Consider the following 23,092-nt stretch of genomic DNA (forward strand, 5'->3'; position numbering starts at 1 on the left):
GCAGCACTTGTCCCCCTGCATGCTCCCATCCTAGCCCCCAGCATTACAGGCTCACTCCTTTGCATGTACCCACCACCTCACCATGAATACTGGGCAGCAGCTGGCATTTCAGTCCTCAGCACCAAGAGAGCACCACACGATGCTACAAAAGGTTAAACGGTCCTTTTGCAATCTCTCTGCTCCCCAAAGAAACAAAAGCAGGGAGAAATTATCCTTCCCCCTTCCCTCCCATAATCTTTGCTTTGTGATGGGAATGGGATTTTGACCCGAGGAATAATAAACCTAACAAAGGGGAATGTGTGACTATTGATCTTGCACTTGCAGAACAGGCAGGCTCAAGATACTCAGGAAGAGAAGGACAAACCATCAGGAAAGTTCTCCTGGATAGATTTTTCCACCCGTGGCTCCATGTTTGACCCAAGTCCCTTGAGCAGAGCCAGAACTAGTCCCCAGCCCTAGCCCTGGAAGGAGGTGGGGCTCAGGAGGCGCAGCCCGGGGGACGGGGTGGGAGCACGGTGGTGTTCACACACCTCTTACTAACACAGCCAGCAGCACAGGCCCCACACTGAACTGGAGAGGAAGGACTCCCACCCCGAGTTTGAGCAGCCTTCCTTCGTCCCTGGCGGTGGTCCTGCTCCTGGGCAGCGTCACTACACAGCGGGAGGGACCACGGGCCTGCTAAAGGACTCCCTGCAAATAATTCACACCAACTTGTTTAAAGGAGCAAATGGGTTTAATTATTAGTTACAATCTTGTCAATAATTATCACCCCATCTGTGGGTAATAAATGGCAGCTTCTCACAGACTGCATCATTAGAGTTTAAGGACACCAATGGGGTGCATTAAAATGCTGAGGAAAGCATTGATCTGGTGTAAAAATGCTCTTTACAAATTACAGGCACGGGTCAAGCCCACCAGTGAGTCCTCCCTCTTCCCATCTGATGCCAGCCTGCCCTCTCCTCTCCTCCCACCATGAATCCTCCCAGTACCCCCGGCCCATGGCTGCCGGAAAGACAAAGACCCTGGTCTGCAGATTGCAGGGGATCTAGACCTTACGTAGGACTCTGAGCTTTATAGAGCGAAGGCTGTGTGGTAATGAAGGGGCTGGCATAAAGCTCCACAGCTCCATCCTGGTCAGCTCTGCTGCTTTATTCCCGCAAAAGAGCTGGCCTGGGCATCCTCACAGTGGTTTTCATCCAATGGGCAAGACAAATAGGAACATGGAGGCAATGTTTCCTGAAATGCAGCTACTTCTGTGGTGCAAAAGCATCAGTCATCACACAGCAGGACTTCTCGAAGGAGAAATGATAACTCCTTTTTTTTCCCTATTTCAACTGCAGGCTGGAATATAGGCCGGCAGAATGTAATTATCCAGGCTGGAATTTGGCCAAGATGCTGGGGCTAACAGCCCTACTGTTTCAAAATATGCCACAATACCCTAAATGATCACATCTTGCAGGATTTGATTTTGCATTTCATCCAAAACAATGCTGGCAAGTTGAAGAGTAGGATAAGCATAAACTAGTCCCACTTATGCCCATACCTGCTGAAAGTTCAGCCCAGAATGGCTCCTGAAAATTGTTTTATTTTCTGTGCAAAACATTGAAAGAAGTCGGTGGGTTTTGTTCCCTTTGCAAATTCTCTGCAGTTTCCATTTTTTTCAGTGAAAAATACATCAACTTTCAGGAAACTTGAACAAAGCAACATATTTTCATCTAAAAACAAAAAAAGGCGGGGGAAAGGCATTTCTTTCCTCTACAACAATATTTTAGATGGACTTTGGTTTTTTAGCTTTTTTCTTTTTTTAATTCAGCCTGTTAGGACAGACAGAGGATTAAGACAGCTAATGGACAGTTTGTATTGGCAAACAAAACTAACACCTAAATGACTCTTTGCATGTACAAGTGGTAAACTCTCCATTAAAAAGAGAGCTACATTGACAGAGGCAGGCTGGACTACAACTGAGCCACAGTGTAAATAAACCTCTGCCAGGACCCATACACAGCCCTGTCAAACACCATGCCTCCCATGCTTGCAGCCTATCCCCCCATTATTAAATAGCTCCAAATGCTCCCTGTTGTTTTGAATGCTATGCAAATATTGGCAGAAGGATGTACACTCTGTTTTAAAGATATCTCAGATACAGCAACACCAACGAAACTTTTTGGAAAGCAGCATCAGGACTTGCAGTTTCTCTTTTTAATTCAGTGAATAAAGTTGATCTGCAGAATAAATTGTGCTTTTAGCTGACTCAGGCTGTTTGCTAGCTCTTGCTGAATTTGGCCAATCATCCCCCACAAGGGAAGAAGAGAAAAGGAAAAGGTAATTTTGAAAAGTCAAAATATTTCATTTTATATTTTGGAAAAAGAATCATTATAATTTGTTTTTCATGTTGAAATGTCTTCCCTTTGTGAAACATAACTGCTTTTCTAAAAAGGACAGTGGCCATCTGTAAACAACACATCTCATTCAGGCTGGAAAAATTACCGTGGCCTTCTGTTTTACTGAAATATCTAGAAAAAATTCCACCTTAGGTTAACCAGGGGAAACCAAACCTCTAAATTTTCAGTTGGACAAATGAAAGAAAATGAATGAAAGGGACATTCAGAAGCAATTTCAGATGCCACGGCTGCTGGAAGCCCAAGAGGAGAACGTGGAGCATCAGATCAGCTCTGCAGCATCACCAGCGCACGCGTCCTACAGCAGCCTCGGCGTCCCTGCTCTCTGCACGTCATTTGCTGAAAAACCTCAAACTGTTGCTTATCTCACACGCATGAACCGCACTTAGATGAACTGCCCCAATGCTGCCATTGCCCAGCTCACATCTAGTTTCTATCACATCCCTCGCTGGTGCAGAGGGGAACTGAAATGCAGGAAACACCACATTCAGTTCTTAATATGTAGCCATTCGCACTCTACTCCTAAATATCACAGTAATTCCTCTGATTTTCTGAAAATGTAAGTGAATCCTAAAAAGCAGTGTGACTTTCAGAAAGGATATCTTTCTGGCAGCCTACACCAGAAACAAATTATTCCCATGTTGTAATGCATCGTGCACAGTAAGGTCTGCATGAGAATTGGAGCTGGCCACTGCACAAACACAATTCCACCAGCGAAGCTTCCAGCCTCATTCATAGTACCTGTTCTTCAATTTTGCTCCTGTTTAAAAAAAATGCCATGTCACTTAATTGACCGATTCCATGCCACAAGCGGTTTGCAAACACACTTGTTTGAAGAAGATACGCCCTGGCTGATTTGGAAAATCCCTAAGCAATGCATTCAAAATAAATCAGAACTGATTCATGACCAGTTGAGTAAATACAGGGAATGGAGGGCCTGGCACAAGTACACCAACACCAATGATAATATGCTGCGTTCACTCCAACTAATTTTGTACCTTCTTCCATTTCACTTTCTGCAAAATTCCCAGCAGATCACTTTACAGTGAGGGATGTGTTGCAAACCAGCGTGTAATGAATGGACAAAAGAGAAAAATCACAAAAGCACATTTGAAAAATGCCCTGCGTAAATATTTGCATTGGAAACTGGGCCTCAAGATTCACTGCATGCAGTCAGGGGTCAGAAACATTACAGGTCCACTCAAAACAAAGGCAACTTGAAACTGGGAAGCGGGGTTGTGAGCAAGCTGGTCGGAATCAGTGTAACCTCACCAGCGTCAGGGAGCTGTGTCTTTTACTGTAGCTGAAGATCCTAACCCTGCATTTGTGCGTGTACGTGCATGTGTGTTCACATATTTAATGCAAACACACACAAGCATGCGCGCACTCACACATTCTTAAAATGTATGTGCATATATTCCCATATTCACAATGAACTGTTTATGAGCAAGCTATCAAGAAAGAGTTTTCACTGAAATTATTCAGTGAATGGCTTCAAACAATGAATACATTGCAGGAAATGGCGATTGGCTCCAGAGCAATCCGCAAGCAGAAAAGAAGGCAAAAGCAGTTGAATAAATGGGTGGCTATGAATTACTCATTTAGCTGCATTATCTTCTTGTGGTCCCAATTCAGCAAATGCCTAAACACCCACTTCCCATTAAGGGCATGAATAGTCCCATTGATTCAATAGGGTTATTTCCTCTGCCTTCCATGGGGCAACTCAAATACTTAAATTTAAGCAAGTGCTTAAAGTGCTTTGCTGAATCAGGAGGTATGTCCACACTGTATATACCTGTGTTATACAGAAGGTCAGATTAGCTGATCAAAGAGTCCTTTATGGTCTTAAGACCTATAAATCTATGAATAAAACCAGCCTTTGCTGGAATTGCTTCTCCATAACCTTCCTGAGCACTGAAATTCATCCACACCCCAAAAATATTAATAAAACACTCTGTACTTAACTCTTTTCATATTATACTAAGTATGCCACTAAATAAACCTCTTAATATTCCAGTATATTTTGCAATGAACATTTTCCCGGTACGCTAGAGCGATTCCTCCTTTTGTGCCATCCAGAACACAATCCCCATGAAATACTGCAGTAAACATTTCTCTGAGTACTACAGCAAACACTACCAGCATTAGCAGATTAACCATTCCACTGAGCGCCATATTAAGCACACGTTTAAATACTGAGAAAAGACGTATAGCCTCCTCTTTCCACTGCGCCTCGTTACCCTGCCGAGATCCATATTTTTCTGCACGGAGTCGACCAGCCCTGTGCGTACCTGCTCTGTTCCCTCCCCTCCCGATGCCTCTCCCTCTCTTTTTCTCCTTCTTGTTTTGTTCATCCTGGAGCAGTTCTTCTGGCTTGGAAAATTTGTCAGGGGGCAGGAAGGGGGGGATAAAGGGAAGGCAGAGGATTTGGCACATTGTTCAACCACAAAATCAACAACAAATCTATACTGTGTGCACATCTCTGCCTCTCCGTCTCTCTCAGCGTTGCTGAAGTCTGTTGATGGAGAAACACAGGTTACCTGCGGGTCCCCCCTCCCTGGACCAAAAGAAGTAAGTGGTGCTCTGAAGTAGCAGGTCTTGACTGGTGTAATTTGGAGTTATAAAGCATTGTTTAGGTTTTACAGGTGTACTTTAATGTCAGTGAAATTACCAGGCTCAAAGACTTCAATGGATTCATCTTTAGCAAGTGTTTAAGAGCCATTGACTCGTCTCTTGTTGCTGACAAACCATCTAGATTCAACCCATGGTTCTGTTCAGCTTTTCTCCTTTCCCTCCTCTCTCTCTCTTTTTCTCTCTCTTTTTTCCTCTTTTTTTTTTTTTTTTTTTACTAGCAATTTGATGTTTGATCATTTGAGGCAATGAGGCGGAGGGTAATTTACGTTATCAGGGAGGTATGAGGGGTGCTGGGAACCCAGACGCAAGGCCCATTCGCCTGCTAAAGCGCCATCGTAATGTAATGAGACTCCAGTCAAGTGCAGCTAGTAATGGAGAGGAACATTTCCCATTCATCTGCCTACCTGAGACTCCACCGAATACGACAATAACTTTTGCATGGGAGGAGCAGGGGGGGACACGGCGAAGGGGGGCTGGAGTCCCCACCACATGACTCCCTCTGTCTCCAGGAGAAGCACCTCAGCCTCATCCTTTAGACCATTGAGGGAAGCAAATTAACACAACTCGGGAAGCCACAAACCAGGTTGTTGGAAGTGCTTAACCCTTCCCACATCCTTTCCAGCGGGCACCTGATCAGCACAGACCCCCGGCCTTCCCTGCCCGTCTGTGACCAGGTCCCCTCCATGGTCCCTCGGCTGCTGCATCTCCCAGGGGAGAGCTGGACCCTCACGTAGTGGGAGCTTGGAGAGGACGGGCACACCAGAGCAGGCCACCAGGAAGGTGCCTGCACATCAACTAGCACAGGTTGAAAAAAGGAGGAAAACAATTTCCCAGAAGTGCTCCAAGGCCGCTTTCCCTCCAAAGGTGTTTCTGAAAAAAGCCCTTTTCCCTGATCGACCTAGACAGCTCCATCACTTGCCTGCAAGCGTGGTTTCCTATTACAAAACCAGAGTTTTGAGAAACCCCTTCCATTTGTTTTAAAGTGCGGCAAACAGGACATTGGGATTGCATCAACCATTTATTTTAATGCCACTTTTTAGTATCAGTCAAAAGACAAGCAAACACCCAATCCTGCCCTACACTTCTAGCACCCTGGATGCCAACCCCCAGGGAGGGATTTGGTTCCTTATGGCCATGTCAGAGCAGCCCCCTCCTGCCATATGCTCTGGAGGAGCAGACACTAACTCCGCTCTGCAGTGTCCCGGGGGTGGCTGTTCCCACAACAGGGATGAGCATGTTGGCATCACCCTGACTGCTGGGGAAACCGAGGCACAGAACAGTGCCCCGTGCCATGCGGTACCGAATAAAATCCAAGGGCTCCTTTCATTTTTCAGAGAATGAGTTCCCAAGGATGCTGGGAGTCATTTCTGTCCCCCTTGCCACCTCAAACTCCACTCCTCAGCCTTGGCCCTTGCCTGTAAAACCCTCCCTGGCTGTAGATTCACTTTCCACTCTGTCTGTGTAGCGCAGCGACGGGGCCCCCCAGAAGCATGGTAATAACAACAACAGTAATACCCACCACCAGCAATAACAATGATACACATACTCAAGTTCTCGCAGGCAACCCTGCTACTCTGCACACTTTGTTTGCAAGCTGAGGGTAATTATAGCTCGAGGGAACCTCCTGGATGCAAACAGATCTCCCGGTACGAAGACCTCGATGTATGTCAAGGGGTGTAGGTGGCAGGGGCGAGATACAGGGGCAGGAGAGATTAATTTCCTTCGTCAGCCTGTCCTAAGCTTGCTGTTTGTTCCCAGAACTCAGCCTGAGAAAAGGAGAGAGAGGAAAGGCGATGGGGGAGCAAGAGGGAGAGACCTCAGCTCCCCCTCCCAGCCCTCACCAAATTCCTGCCACATGGACCCTTCCAATTATATCCACGTTTGAAAGGCTGCTGTCAGGATGAAAGGCACAGAGCAGTAATGAACTGACGATTAATTTGCAGTTGGCTCACCCAGTGCGTGAGCGTCTCTCAGGCTCACTGCATGCGGGTGCTAAATATGACGATGTCAGCAATTGTCAGCCAGAGCCAGGGTTACCCTTAACAAGAGTCTCTCTCTCTGCTGCCTGATTGCCCACTGCCAGCTTTCAGGGGCTCCGGCTCGGCTCCCCATCTTCCCAATGGTGAGGGGAGCCCTGAACCAGCCCGGCAGCTGCCAAAGTAGCAAGACGAAGGGAAAAGAAATGACCCTCTCCCCTGGCAAAGCAGCAGGAGCAGCTGCCAGTGCTAACTGCCTCTGCCCATGCCAACTTTGACCTGGGAGAGCTACGCCTTATGCTGGCACAAAAATAGCTCAGGATGTCAGAGGGCACGTGAGCACCAGCCATGCCTGGGCTGGGATCCTTTGCACCTCCAAAACTAGCGGCAAATATCACAGCCCCTTGATTCACACTTAAAACAAATCTCCCACTCTCCACTTTCTAAGTCAGCATCATCACGTCGGGGTGTGACTGACCCCGAGTTTCAAGCCAGAGCTGTTGCAGAGAAACACCCTTCCTGGTACCGTGCAAAAGCAGGTTGCCAGCAGCTGGTTTTCAGGTAATGGATTAAGGGTCGACGTAACCTGACAGGGTCTGGGCATATTTCCTCTCCTCCTCAAACACCCCAGCCAGTCCTGCAGGGAGGCAAGAGGCATGCACTTGGGGACCACTGTGTTGAGCGCTCTGCGAGACCACACAGAGGGATCGGCCGTGATCCGAAGAGTTTCCAGACTAACCAGCCAAGATGTGCCTGGGTGTAGGAGGGACGCAGCAGAGAGCGCTGGATTGACAGGGCTGGGAATACAACCTGCATTTTCTGCATTAAGGGGCCTGTCATCAGGCCACGGGGGAATGCTGTTTTGCAGAGGGAAGCACAACACCTGCTCAAAAGACACAAATATTCAAAGTAAAGAGCAATCCCTTGGCATCACACAAAGACACCTCCTGCACACTCTCAGGGAAGCCAGGGTGTGCACAATAGACCTGCATATTCCGTCCACCCTCCCGTGTCTGTCCACCAAATCCAGACACATCATCTTCTTTCCTCATTCTCACAACAGGGATGGGACCCAGGCCTGAGCCATTAGCCATTACAAATGTGCTTAACCTTAAAAAGATATTTTTTTCAACTGTCTGAAGTTGGGCACTCCAAAGCACTGGGCACCTTTGAGAATCTGAGTTCAGGAGGGTCGTAATAAATTCTGCTGCGGAGCAAGCATCGGCTGCCTGGAACGTAGCAATGCAATGTTCTTCGATGGATGTGGGGCAATGCGTAAGGCACTAGAGGTGTTCATACAGCAGCTTCCTTTTAGACTGCCCAAAGGCCTGTAAAATACATTTCACATCTCTCATTCACTAGATGATCATCTAGATTATTAGACCTGGCTTCACGTTATTATGTTGGGATCTGAAAGATGGGTGCACTGATTTCATCTTGGGCATGGACTTCTAAAGCTTCAGAGGGCTGATTAGCAGAATATGAAAATCAGCTGCAAATGGCTGAAAAGCCTCTACCTGGAATTATAAACCAATCACTGTACCCTTCCTGTTGCAAATATTGGCTATCATCAGCATATATCCCGGAATGTGCATAAAATCCCCAACACCCGACATTATAAGTGTGGGACTCCTATGCAGCCCATGTGCTCTAATATCTTGTATTTTTTACCCTTTTTACTCTAAATAAACAATGCTCCTCATCTTCACCTCTTTCGTGGAGACACAGACATCAACTGAGAGATATTTCTCCTTGCGACTTTTTTTCTTAGGAAACTTCACATCTGAGCTAGCTGGAGCATCCTGTGAATTCATGACATTTACAGAAGCTGGCGTTGCTCAAGTAACTAAAAAAAGCCCTAGAAAAAAATATTCCAGAACACTGGGTACCTTTTCTTTTGAGACACTCTGAAAAACCCTTCTGATCATTGGTTCAGAATAACATTTAGTTCTAATTTTGTTTGGATGCTATTAGACAATGTTTACAGAGCTCAGTCACCAAAACAAGCATCCTTTTTCACCTTGAACAAGACATTTAATTTAATGGAAAGTGATGTTGTGGGGTTTCCCACCACCAGCCTCTCAATTTGCACAAAAAGTTTCAGCAGAACCAAAATCACATTACGGCCAGGTATGTGTGTCTTTGAAACTGCCTGCAACTAGGAAGTCTGCTATTCACCCAGTTCTGGTACGTGCATAACTTCATTTTATCGCTACAGTCTTGGGGTTCCCACAAAACTTACCAGTCAGTTTCCCTGCATGAAATCACATTCCCTGTCTGGAGAAATGTACAGAATAAAGAGAGGCAAAAAAATATTCACAGATGGCATCTGCTCAGAAGGCGCGTGCTAAGGATGGTCTGAGGTCCATCTTAGCAAAATTGGCATATTATTACTGTCACAACCCCCGGGGTACACTGGCAGTGTTTGATCCCAGGTCCTGCCATGCCAGGACAACGGAGGAGACGACGGTGATGGTGATCACCACTGGCTCTGTCAGTACTTCACAGCGTCTTTCGTTTCTGGCTATATGTACCTTATAGGTCTTGCCATAATCACAGATGTGGTTTTTTTGATGTAACCCATGCCATCAGAGCCTGGCATTTCAGGCACTGCTCCTAGCATTGCTCCCGCTCCCTTCCAGTGCTTCCCTGGCAGGTGTATGGGGTGTCCTGCCAGTGGGCGACAGCCTGGGTTCAGCTCACACACCATTTTCAAAAACTTGCCTTAATGAGAGCTTTCTACAAAGATGCCTTCCAAGCCACTTTTCCTGCACACCGAGCATGCCTGGGCCTGGAAGAGCAGCTTTTTGGCTTTCCCCGCTCCTTCCACCCTGGCCGGCTCCCCTCGGGAGCTGGCTCGGTGGCTGCGCCGTGCCTCAGCGCGGAGCGTGAGGTAGCAGAGTCACAGCACCGACGCCACTTGGCAGGCGCTCCTAATGACACTGCGTCCACACGAAAGCCAAACGCAGCCCTCAGAGAGCTGAGGGCTCCTCCGCAAAGGGGACCTGAGCCCTTTAAGGAAGAGAGAGGAGCAGAAATCAATTGTCTGCTCGCCTTCCTCCCCGGGCCCCCCTCTCCCCCTCCTCCATCACCACCACCACCACACACGCACCCTATTCACCCTGCTGGAAGGTGACATTTGCTATTAACCTTATATTGGGCCATTTTGTAAATCAATGTCACTTACATTTAATAACAAGTGTAATCAAAGGAATTATGCAAATTTAATTTGATGCTTCTTGAATTATGCAAATCTGCACCACATATAATGGCTTCTGACATGTGCCCAGTTGGAGAACGTTCCATTACCTCCTCTCTTATTACCCCTATTATTATTTTTATTTTTTTATCCTGTGGTGGGGGGGAGGGAGAAGGGAGGGAGCAGCGGTTAGGCTTGGAGGCAGGGGGGACAAGCGAGTGCAGGGGGAAGAGAAGGGAAAGAAGAGGGGTGGTGGAGGAAAGCGCTCCTTTGCCTGCATTTTGAGTAGAAAAGCCTCCTGAAGGCATTTCTGTTATTGTTATTGCAGAGCAAGGAGAGCAGGGGGGGGGGGCGGGGAATGGGGATGGGGGGGAATCATTTCCCATGAATGGCTTTGCAGGCAATAATACTATAAGCCTCTGATTCTAAATTACTGCCCTTCCAGTCCTATCTCCAGCATGATATTACTCTCCTTGGCCTCTTCTTCCTGAATTACTAGGCGAGCTGGGGGAGGGTGAGGGAAGAGGGGAGCAGGACCCACAGAGTGGAAAAGGCAGAATGAATGAGTGAAAAGGGTGTCTGGGTTTTTTGCTCCATGCCCACCCCAGGTACCCCAACATCCTTATTCCTCCCGCTAGGGCCCCAGGAGAATAGCTGGGGTTTTGCCTTTGGCTTTCCCACCGCTTACTTGTTTCCTTGCACGTGACCCCAGGATTGGGGAAACACAGCCACAAGATGGATGTGCCACAATCTGCAATATCTTCTCAGAAATGTGGGGCATCTACATCCAGTGACACCCCAAGTTCCTCCCTTTGTAAGGACTTCAGTGTCTGCAAGCACCAGAAGTCAGTTTGGACCAACCTCTTTCTCCATTGCTTTTGCTTGTCAGTGACAGCAAGAGGATTTGATAATCACAGAGTGAATCTGAAAGACAGTGCAGTGATGGTAGTAGAACATATGACGCTGGACCAGATTTTCCTCTGCTGGACCACTCACAGCAACTGATGAGTGACTCTTGTCATGATAATTTATGCAGCGTGACCTCGGGCAAGACCGCTCCCACCTCTGCGTCTTGGTGTCCTCACACTTGTGCAAAGCAGATAAATAAATCAATCTGTCTTTTGGAAGGAGGAGAAGAAAGAGAAGAAAAAACGCATTTTTAAAAGTCTTGTATACTCTCCTACTGTGAATTGGTATACATTATGAGGCCACAGTACCAGCGTGGCTCCATCATTTCTATAAAACAAAGAGTCACCAATATCAGAAGTCTCCCCACTCTAGATCTGAGAAGTGAAAGGCAGAGGAGGATTTCTACACTTCCCAGTCAATTTACACTTGCCATGTTTCCTTCCAAAACTCTCCCAGAAACACTGATTTTTTTCTCTTTGCTCTAAATATTTCTGCTTTATTACATAGCCCTACAAGACTGCAGTTTTTTCTCTAATGGAAGATATTTTCCAGAAACACAGTCTGCATTTAGATTTTAAACATAATAAACCAGAAAATATATGTCCAGATTAATTTTTTCCTACCTGTCAATAGTTAAAATTCTTTTTAAAGCTAAAGAAAACTATTTTGGTTTAATGGATGGATTTTTTCATCTGTTATCAAAAAATATACTCTCATAGAAATTTTGGTGAGAGCAAGCTGCCCCTACTCTGCACAAACTAAAACCCATTTGCAGTTCATTATGGAAAATGCCATGTTTCAGCCAGTCTTTAATAATACGGCTTCCACTGATGATGGGGTGAAATGGATGTGCTTACCCCACTTCAGGACTAACATCTCCTGGGCTTGGAAAAGAAACATGTAACTGACCTGGAGGATGCTGCTGACGTTTACTTTCAAGCCCTGATGGTATCTCACAGCACAACCAGCAGCTATCCAATGCCATTGGCACTCTCCTACTGCCGCCACTTCTCCACAGAGCCCGTATGGAAAACAAGGATGAATCTTCTTCTCAAGAGCTGCGGCTGCAGGTAGAAATCCTGCTGGGAGGCCTGAGTCCAGCATCTTCTCTGGCCCTGGTCCAGGGAGCCGGGCCCTGCGCTCTCCAGCCCCCAGGATTGCGGTGCCTGGAGGGAGGGTGCCAGCGGGAACGCCAGTAACCGTGCCTGGCCCTTGCTCACCCCTGCCTGAGGCTGTTGATGCAATGCCCCGAGACAGGGTGTCTGTCATTAGGAGGCTGAAGAAAAGAATGAAGCTCATTTCAGAGTCAGATACATCAATGACTTCTGAAGCCCTCCTCAGCCCAAGGCTTCTGGACTGCACAGAGGACAAAGAACTTGCTTTGCCTTGCCTTGCATTGCCAGCAGATGAACCCCATTGCTCCCGTGGACATGGGGGTGGCCAGGACCCTCTCCCAGTCCCTGGCACCAGTTGCTGCATGAGCCCATTAGCAGGAGGGTGCCCATCGCAAAGTGCTGCAGCCGAAGCACCACTGCTGCAGGTGCCCACCTCACGCAGCCCCCAGCCCCGAAGGTACTTCTGGGGAAGCAGGTTAATGAGTGCACGGAGCTGAACTTGTCCCTGGTGTTAAGCCTGCTGAGGTCAATGGAGGTACCGAACAGCCCATAGGGTCGTATTCCTGAATTCAAGAGGTGTGTAGCAGATGGAAGCGCCTCTCCTGCAGAGAGAGCTCAGCACACTACATGCTGTCTCATGGCTGGTGTTTCTGGGCTTATGTCTCCACAGAGCTTTTCAAGAGGATGTCTCTGAACAAGTCCAACTGAGGATTTTCCAGGATAAAAGGGGCTATGCTGGAGTTTGTTGGGAATAGCTGTCAGGAACAGCCCTGTGGGGGGTAGAAAATGTCCTGCATGCTACACTATAGCTAGCAGCACCACATGCAGAGCTAAAGCATGGTACATCGGTGACTGTTGTAACTTGGGCTCACTGCTGTCTCTGTGTTCCTCAACTCCAGCCCCAGCTGGAGGATGCCAGGTAAAACAGCAGCCAGGGGAGCATGAAAGTGAAAGCCTTTTCATCACACAGCCTGTTTCCTGGAGCTTAGGTCCTGATGCTGTAGGTTGATTCAGAAATGGGTGATGCAAAGTTCCCAAGTCTAGGCTGAAAGACCTTTGTGCCATTGCCAGGAGAGCGACTTTGCTTGGCTTGAGCCCTGAAGGAGGCATGCTGGGTTTCCCCAGGGTAAATAAATAGAGTGGGGAAGTGCCTCTGAAAGCCGTAATTGACACAAGGGCTCTAAAAGGGACTGCTCCCAGCGGGAGCCCACGCTGCTTGAAGTTTCCTTGCTCTCCCCTTCCCTGGAAATCACAGGTCATCACTTGCAGCCGCCTCCTCCCCACTAAAACTGTAGCCAGCGAAGAGCCATAAAAACACCAAAGCACAGAAAGGCTGGGAATCTGATCTGATGAGAAAGGACATACTGACAAAATTACCATGAAACATCTTGGGAAGCAGTCTGGTGGGAGCAGGCTGGGACAGTGCAAGAGAAGAGCTCCTAAAGGAAGATGGTGAAGGTTTCAGAGGCAGCAGAGACAGGGCTGAAGTAAGGCCCCTGAGACATCTAGCAGCCATGTGGAGAGGAGTTTCCCAGGAAAATTACACGACACGTGCCGAGGCCTTGCCACCCCGCTCCCAGAAGGGACTTAATCTCTAGTGCCCTTGATACTTTATGCAATGCCCAGAGCAAACATTTATTCACTGACCAGAGCAGCTGACATGGTCTTTTTCATAAAAATAAACTTTTAAATGAGAGCTGAAGAAGAAACGGAATTATGGACAGTCCTACTTCTGACCCAGGTCCCAGCTCTCCCACTGCTGCCTGTGCTTGGCGAGGACATACAGGAGCTAATGGTTGTCCTACCTGCTCTGTGCTTCGGCTTCCCCACCTGTAAGGTGGAGGCAACAGGGCAGACACTCACTCCACAGGGCTGGCACAAACGCCACCAGCAGTGACTCTTCTGCAGTGTCACTCCATTGGCATCAGTGGAGGAACCTCTTGCTTAGCAAAGAAAAAAGGGGTGCTGAGGTTGAGGCCAGGAGGGAAGATGTCCCCATTTACCCTTGCCCTGGTAGTTCCAGAGGACAGGGAGTTTCACTGAGAAGGCACCAAAGTTTCTCCTTCCTTTCAGGGGAGATGAAAGGGGGATAGCAGTCACATGTGGTGTAGAGTGGGTCGTATGTAGGAACGAGACCTAGGAGCTAGACAAGAAACACAGGTAAATGTCACATAAGAAACTAAACAGGTAGATCAGCTGATCTTTTATAATGAGCTAATTATATAATTTGTTATTATGTTTTTAGAGGCTTTTAGGCTCTGTGTTATATAATTTAATTACTGCAAAGAGCTCCAGAAGTTAAACATTTGGAAAAAACTATTTTGAGGACGAGTATTGTCTTCCTATAAGCATGACAGGGATTTGCACGGACAGAGTCTCCCAATGCCCATTTTAAGCTGGCAAGCATCTGATAAAATGCAGAAGCAGCAAAGTGGGGACCAGGGGGAGCCAGTCTCTTTTGGAGCTCCATCCTCCCAGCACCCTGGAAGTTTTGGCAGACCCTACTGGCATGAAACCCCACAGCCTGCTTCCCACGTTGAGCTGTGGAAAGTCCCGACACATGCATTGATGACAGCAAGAACATCTAACATCTGTTAGATGGGGAAAAAACAGCGAGGCCCCGCAGAGAACGAAGTCTCTATCCACTTGCTGTAAGGGCCACTTACCACAGACCCCTGGCAAAAGTTAGCATCATCCTGCTCTGGCTCCCTCTCACATCCCAGCCCAGACTGCCCTGGTTCAAGCAGTGGTCCCACACCTTTGCTGCCTGCATCCAGGCCCAGGGATGCTGAATGGTTTCAGGGCCTCACTCGGATGATCTATCCCCAGCGATGTCACGGGAGTCACCCATTTGAGTGCTGCTATTAGCCCAGTGGAGCAAACTCACCCTGGTGCAATCCCATCAGCATCAATGGAGCCTCACAGAGGGTGAATCCTGCTTGCTCAGCCTCTCTCCAGCACCTGATCCTGCATGCAGAGAGCATGGAGATCTTTTTTTCTCTCTCCCCCTTTCATTCCTGCCTGTTTTTCATTCCTCGCATTCCTTTTTTCCCAAACACGCGGGTGCAGCTCTGCTTGCAGAAATCCCATGGAGTTATTCCTGCTTCATCCCGGGGCAGTTCAACAGAGACGGTGATCCTCTGATTTCTCCTCTTACACCCTTTCCAAGAAGCTAGTTCTTGCACCACAGGGAGAGGGATTATTTGATCTTTATTAATTTATTGAAGGGAAGGAAGAGGGTGGAAATTGCAATGAAAGGGACAGCCAGCAAGATGGCAAGGAAGAGAGGTTAAAAATGAAGTCATCATCTAATTGGCCCGCAGTGAATTATTCACATGTATAATCTTTTTAAAAAAAAAAATTCAGCACAAGGCAATGCAAGTAAATGCTGTTCATGTTTAAAAGTCATTTCCATAAGTAAGTGCAATTTCTCTACTGTTTGCCCCTGTTTAATGAAGTGAAATCTTGTTTGCATTCCTCCCAATTTCCCAACGAAAGGCGCCCAAGCGTTTGCACCAAAATTACTCGGCCCAAATTAAAACCCTCCAACACTTAAAAAAAAAGAGGAGAAGGGGGGAAAAATCAGACTTATTTTTAAAATGCCTTAAGTGCATCCCAGCATCCTAATTTATTTTTAGACACTCGTTATTAAGAGTAGTAGTAAGTTTCCCGTTCTCTCTCGCTCTCTCTCTTATTTAAATGAACTTAATGGCAATAGATGCAAATGTCTGGAAGAGGAAAATAGTTAACATTTATTTATTCTTACTGTTGTCTCTTCCCTGGCTGGTGTCATTAGAACAGTTCGTTGCATCCCATTCGCTCCCATTAGCTCTGCTATCAGAGCCACCCAGCACGACTCCAGCACGGCTCGAAGTGCTTTCTGCGGCCCACATAGGGACTACATCATCATCTCCGAGGCACTGGCTTAATGACAAGAAAAAAAATCGGAATATATTGCACAATGATCTGGGGAAACAACAACAAAACCCACTGCCAATGCCACCACCCAACGCCGTCTCCCCTTGACCCGGGGTGCGCAGCCCTTCCTCGGCCGGGTGGGTGGACAGACAGACGGACTGTCCGTGGTGCTGGGACAAACACACCTTTGCAATTCATTGATCCAGGCGATGTGCAGAGAAATACGCCAACGGGGACCCAGAGTACTTGGAAACGCGCTCGGGAGGACCCAGCGAGACTGGAATGGGTTCAAACAGCTGCTCGGTGCCAGCAGAGCCATCTCCCCCCAACGCGGGGCTGCCAGCCGGCTGACTCCTGGCTCCCCAGCACGGGCAGAAGCTGCCAGCCAAGGCTGGGGGGGGGGTGGGGGGCTTGCACCCCCTTGCCAGACAAACCCTGCTTTCCTTCAGTGCCCCCGTGGCTCCCCAGCAGGAGCTTTTCCGAAAGCAAACCAGACCAGGTCACACATGTCAGCTACTGTGTATCTTGGAGCCACGAGACCCGAGCTGCCAGCTCCAGTCTCCAGTCGATAGTGCATGTCACCCCACAGGGTATGTTGTCCCAGCCCACCGGACACTGCTGTGGAGATAAGGGGCTTAGCCCTAATCCCCCTCGGGGAGCTGTGGCTGAGGGTCAGCACTGGCAGGCGGCAGCCCGGAGAGGCAGGTGCCCTGGTGCATAGGAGAAACGGCCAAAACCCACCATCCCTCTGAGCACCGGGATTCTCTCTGGCCCCCTGGACGTGGAGGTGGACACAGCCCACACTGGAGGGACAAAATCACTTTGCAAGCAAGAGGGCAATGACAGCTCCCCTGCCCAGAAAGCCTGTGGGTTTTGGAGTCTTCTGAGCCCTTCACCCCTCAGGTGGCACATGGGCAAGGGTGGCAGCAAGCGTGTTAGAGGGAGACCAGGGCTCGGTGACAGCACTGGCTGACAAAGCAGCATTTGGGAGGGAGGACATCAGCATCTGCAGCGCTGACACATAAAAAAGAGGCGGCAGCTATTGCAGGCGGGGATGGAGCTGTGCGAAGGGCCCTCCCCCCCTCCATAAAGTTGACATTGTCTCCCATGATAACTTTTCTGCTGAGGTAGGAGACACTTTACTGCAGAGTTGCACACAGCAAGTAGCTGTCCTCCCCCCCGCCCCTTCCCATCCTCTCCCTCTCTCTCTCTCTCCAGCATCATTTACATCCTTAATTAGCTGTAATTCTGCAGTGCTCATTAGGGAAGGACTGGAAAATATCAAGGAGCCCACAAGCAGGGGGCTTCAGGGGAGAGGGAGGAAGAGGGGGATGCAGGCGTCAGGCTGAGAGGGGATGCCCAACGCTGGATTGTGGAGCCAGGAGCCAGGAGCTACTTGCTTAATTCGGGTGGGATGATTACACTAATTTGGGAGCACTGATCCAGTGATGGGGTTAAAGAGGCCACACTGTCCCACCTAGAAAGGCAGAAGGCTTGTCTGGAGAATAACAACATCTTACCTCCTTGCTCACAGGTGATGTCTCTCTGCTGGGTCATTCAATGCCCTATGCTCTTAAAGTCAACAGTCAGGTGGAGGAGGAGGTCAACCTTCCCCTCCAATGCAGACAGCTACACAAACTTGTTCTCTTCTCCAGCCTGGCAAGGAATTATCCGGCAAAGAGTTTTCTCTGGAAAATTGCAGTTGACTGGGCTAAGGCACTTCTGCCAGCTGTGCCACTGTGCAGCAACCTTTTGATTGGAGGAAGAATGACTCAAAAGTGATCCAGAAGAAAATCTGAATGAGTAGTTAATTGTTTTTTAAAGCAGATGCTCTCTTGATTTGAAACAAGGAGGGGTGAGCATTTTGAATTCGACTTCAAAGACCTAAAATAACAAACAAGCAAGAAATTAGGAGTTGAAACCACAGCCAAACTTTTCATTCCAGGTTGTCGAATGAAATATATCTTTTGACCCCAAATGGCCAAACACTGTGAAGACCAACACTGTTTGTCCAGATATTTGATATAATTACTTGGCAGCTCTAATTACCCGGGCAGTTCTAATCTGGACTCCCTTTCGCTCAGGAGTATACACAGAGAGAGTCAAGTCCTTCCTCTGCACAGTCTCAAGGTACAAGGCCATTAAGGAGGTATTGTTGCCTCCTTGCCTTAGCTGGAGAACAAGGAGATTAAGTGAATTAGGCAAGGACATAAAGGAAATCTGTGGCAGAGCCAGGTGGTGACCCCAGATTTCCTAATGTCTGTCTTCGAACGGCTAGTTACAAGCCACCCTTCCTTATGCCATTGCACATGGACCTTTGTATGCAAACTTGCCCTTGCAATACTGGGCACATACTTGGCTATGTTTTAATTCACTGCCTAGCTGTATCTTTGCTTGAGGTTAGATGTGCATGTAAAAGTCTATCCGGGAATTCAGTGAAGTTGATGAGGATGATCTTTGCAAGTCCATCCTCCTACTTTTCACTTGCTGGCAATAATGTGAGCCTACAGATTGAGCTGTGATGGTGTGTCCCACCAAAGACTCAAAATGACCACCAGTGCATGCAGGATTATTTACAAATATATGGGCATGTGCACAAATGAGCACTTGCATTTCAAAGAATGTTCCTCTTTATTAACATCTTCAAGTTCCTGTTAGTGTTTAGATGAAACTTGCCATAACAGAGAATCAGAATAAGCAAACATGCCAGAACAAGTCAAGAGAAAACCCTGGCGAAGTACTACTTTATAGAAGTGCCTAGGACCTTTGCAAAAGAGCATTTCAGTGATTCGTATCATTGGCTCTGAGGTTTAACACAGGTTAACTCCCTTCACCCTTACCCAAGACAACTTATTTACATCATTCAAGCAAAGAGAAATCTGGCCCATCTTTCTGTATTAACATCTGGCTTCTCGTGTAGTGTTTGGTACATAAATTCCTAAGGTCTTCACAAAGGAGATAAAATTTCCAGCTCCATTCTACATGAAATTCTGGTTGCAAAGAAGTAGCAGTGGGGCAGAGACTGCCTGGATCTCATTGCAGTGCTTTAAAGAACATATTCTCTGCACTTCCAAGGGACCGTTTAGTCAAGGTTTTCAATGACAAATCGACAACAACAAACCTTCAGAATGGATTTTGTCCATTACCACTCTAATATTTGGGAAGAAAGAAGATCAGGAAAAAAAATGCTAGATCCACATGACTAATAGAGATGTTCGGCTGGTACAAGGAAAGATGCCTCATCATTGCCTGGCTGCAGAAGACAGGGATGCCAGTTGGCTTAGACCTCTGTGCGGCCTTAGCTCTGCCCACATGATGTGGGGCAGTCCTGCAGCTGGTAGGACTCCGCAGAGGGTAAATACCTGCTCCCAGGCATCCACAGAGGAGCGTGTGGAACTGCACAGAGCCGCTTGTGGTTCTTGCATAGCTCACAACTGCGAAGGCCAGCTCCTGGGCAACAGCTCACACTTGCATGAAGCCATCTGCACTCTCCCGCTCACAGCAGTCAGTGATTTCCTTCAGAACAGCTCGAAAGTGTCTTTTGCAAATTGCTCGTTAGTGGGTTCTTTGATACCTAGAGTACCGAGGAATGGCATCATTCCCACAGCCTACTTGCCATCATTACATTTTCCTCTTCTGTACTTCATCCTTCTGCTTGAAAGCCTAGAGGGACAGCAGGAGCTTGCCTTTTGCCTTGCAGCAATAGTCAGAAATCCTGAGCTCAGACAAATTGAGTCTGGGATGAAGTGAGGCTAAGCAGATGTCTAGAAAAACAGGTAAAGCATGAATCACAGATATTCAAGTATGAGCCACCTTTCCCACAGCTTGGTTTCAGTGCTGGCTGTATAGAGGATGAACCCAAGGCATAAAGTTGTGTTGCACATGACTCTCAGAAATGGCAGCAAATCTGCACCAGAGATGGATGGCCCTGTATGACCAAACAGAGAGGTAAGGAGGAACAAGCCGACATGCACGGAAGCAAGCTCTTTTGTGTGTGTATGTGGATAGGCACATGGGAATTAAATTATACATATGTTATGCACATTTACATTTTCATGTGTGTGTTGGTGTGTGCCTGATCCTGCACATCAATGTGTGCAGATGCCAGGAGAGGAAGGGGTACTCCCTAGGCTGCACACCAGTGAAAGTGTGGGCGAGAGTTTGTGGACTGCTACTGAATAGCTTGAGGCATCAGCTGTAAGGGTTTATTTCCAGTACAGAGCATTTTCCCCTGCTAAGAGTCAATGAAACCATTTCTGCAAACCTCCCTCAGGTACCACACAGAGAATGTAACACCAAGGAGACATCAGGGAAGATTTCTGGTCACTAATACTGTGGTAACTTGGGGAGAAATCCTAACCCATGTAAAGAGACCACTCGTGTAATTTGCAGAGATACTTGGCTGACTGAATAGCATTGTTCTGCACTCCCGCTTTGCAAGTATTCTTTTGGTTAGTAGCAACATCTTTCTCCGTCTCCCTGATTCTTTCACAGGGGCTTGGAAGAGACACAGATTTGCTCCATGGTAGCTTTCCTGGTGTTATTGCCTGTGGTGACTCCCTCCAGGAGGAGCTGGGAGGAGAAGAGCTCTGAACTGGCCTGCCCTGCATCCCCACTCCGCTTCACACCAGACTGCCTGTGGGGCTGCAGCAGCCAGGATCCTTCTAGCTTCCACCAGCTCCGCTCTCCCCTCTGCAATTCCTGCCCCAGCTCTGCGGCCAACTCAGACCCTTCACCCAGGCACGGCCTCCTGATGGGACTTTGCTTGCTTTCTGTGTCCCAGGTCCAGCCACAGTTTTAGAGCATCTGCTCCAGAAATGGGTCCTCTCTCAGCAGTCAAAGCCAAGTCTAACAGTGCCTCCTGCTGAACCTGCTGGTGCGGCCGGCACCTCGCTCCTTGGGCATCCCGATCTTCCCTGCAGGGAGTCGGGCAGTGAGAGGGAGGGAGATTGATAGCAAGGAAAAGCATCGGATGAAAAGTAAACTCACACTACATAAATTCCTAAATGATTTTTATAAGGACACAACACTGTAACAACTTGCCAAGAACAACACCGAAATTATTTCAAGGTTTCCCATTTGTTTGTAAAGTGAATATTAAAAGTGCAGGCAGCAGTCTCCCGGTGTTCCCCTGGGAACTGTTAGTGTCCGTAGTAACGAGGTCATTCCTTTTTTATTAGGAGAAGGGTTTCTGTAAAGTTAAATGTGCTGACAGCCTCTTGCCTTTGATGTTGGGTTTCACCTCAGTCCCTCCTGCAGATATTGCTGCGCCTCCCTCGCAAAGACACATCCCTGACAAACAATCTCCCCTCTGTCTTCCCTCCTTGTTTGTTTAGATGCATGATAGGCAGCTCTGTTAAAGGGCAGCACATGAAGGCAGGCTGGTGTTTCAGTGGACGGGAGAGATGTGAGAGATTTGGTTGCTGTAATTAAGTCAGTCTTCATTCCCCCAAACAGCCAGGACTCAGTACCCTTCATTATATTGACCAGACAGATAATTACAGTGACAGCAGCCACAAACCCCCCAGTTAGAGTTGCACTAAAATTGCCGTGGTGCCATGTTCAGACAAACATGGGACCTGCAGAGCCCTTGCCACAAGGTCTGGCCTGGAAGGGGAGGCAGAGAGGAGCACCCCGGCTCCATACCTACCCTCCTGGGGCTCTCCTTGCTCTGCAGCTACAGAGACAAGTCCTCCCTTCCCCGGCAGAGTGGAAAGACACGCAGGACATTCAGGAATCCCTGCTGCTGCCCTGTCTTAGTTATCACAGCTTCTGCTGAAGCACCTTCCCTGTCCAGTGACCTGGACATCCCTGCGGAGGGGCCTCCAAGCACCCGTGTACTTTGCCTACCTGACCATGGCCAGCAAGGAGGCTAAAATATAGATGGGCTGTGGTCACTCCATGGCACACAGCAACTGGCTGACCTGTGTAAAAGAAGGGACATCTGGTGAGGACTGTACCAAATTAGCACATGGGAGACTCAGTTCTGGGCTCTACCAGAGTTCCCCGAAGGACCTAGGCAAATTAGCTAAACAGTCTCCACAGTAAAAGCACAGGGTGGCCCCAAGAGCCTCATTCAGCGGCTGCTCAGAGCCACAGCCACTGCATGCTCCGTATATGCATACACCACATCCAACACAAGGGAGCCCGAGTCCCACCCGGTGCCTCAGCACAGCACAGTAACACAAAGAAACTAACATTTTTTTTTGTTTGAACATTAAACAGGCAACAATGCCCACAAAGTGTATTGTGTGTAGCCACTCCTTAGAGTAGCAAAAGATAAATAATACTTTCATGCTTCAAAGTGAAGTGCACATTGTGTGCACCCAAATAATAAGAAATAATGTGAGTATCCTTGTTCATCATGGACATAGTAGGAAGAAATCAACTTCTACCCTGGGAACGGGTGCTTAGAAATGATTTATTCACTCTAGGGAAATGAATGCAAAAACCAGGAAGACACTGTTGTGCACTGAGGTGGACCAGAAATTTGTCTGCTCATATTTAACCACAGGATCAAGAACTGCAATCGGGTGGCTGGTGATGGCACCAAAAACACTTCAGCTGTGGGATCCACATTCAAAACCGACCATGAGCCAGTGATGAAGAAAGGCTGTGACCCCAAGTCCTACTGCTGTTCAGTGGCTGACATCAAACAGGCTGCTACAATTCAGATTCATTTACAGACCACAAACATTTGTATCAGCAGACCACCAGAAGAGGACCTCCCTGCTGGAGTCACAGAGATCTACAGACTTCTAGAAAATACAGCCTAGCAAGCCTGGGTCTTATTTCTGGATCAGCTGAGCTTGCTTGTTCCTCTGTTTGTACCAAGCTCTTTGTGAAATAGGCAGCTTTCAGAGGGAGGTGAGTCAATATGAGCCTAAAAGTGAAGCTGAGACCCAGTAGTCGAGAGTAAGTGGTGAAATTCTCAGTGGCTGG

This window comes from Pelecanus crispus, chromosome 10, assembly GCF_030463565.1.
Source record: "Pelecanus crispus isolate bPelCri1 chromosome 10, bPelCri1.pri, whole genome shotgun sequence".
Lineage (NCBI taxonomy): Eukaryota > Metazoa > Chordata > Aves > Pelecaniformes > Pelecanidae > Pelecanus > Pelecanus crispus.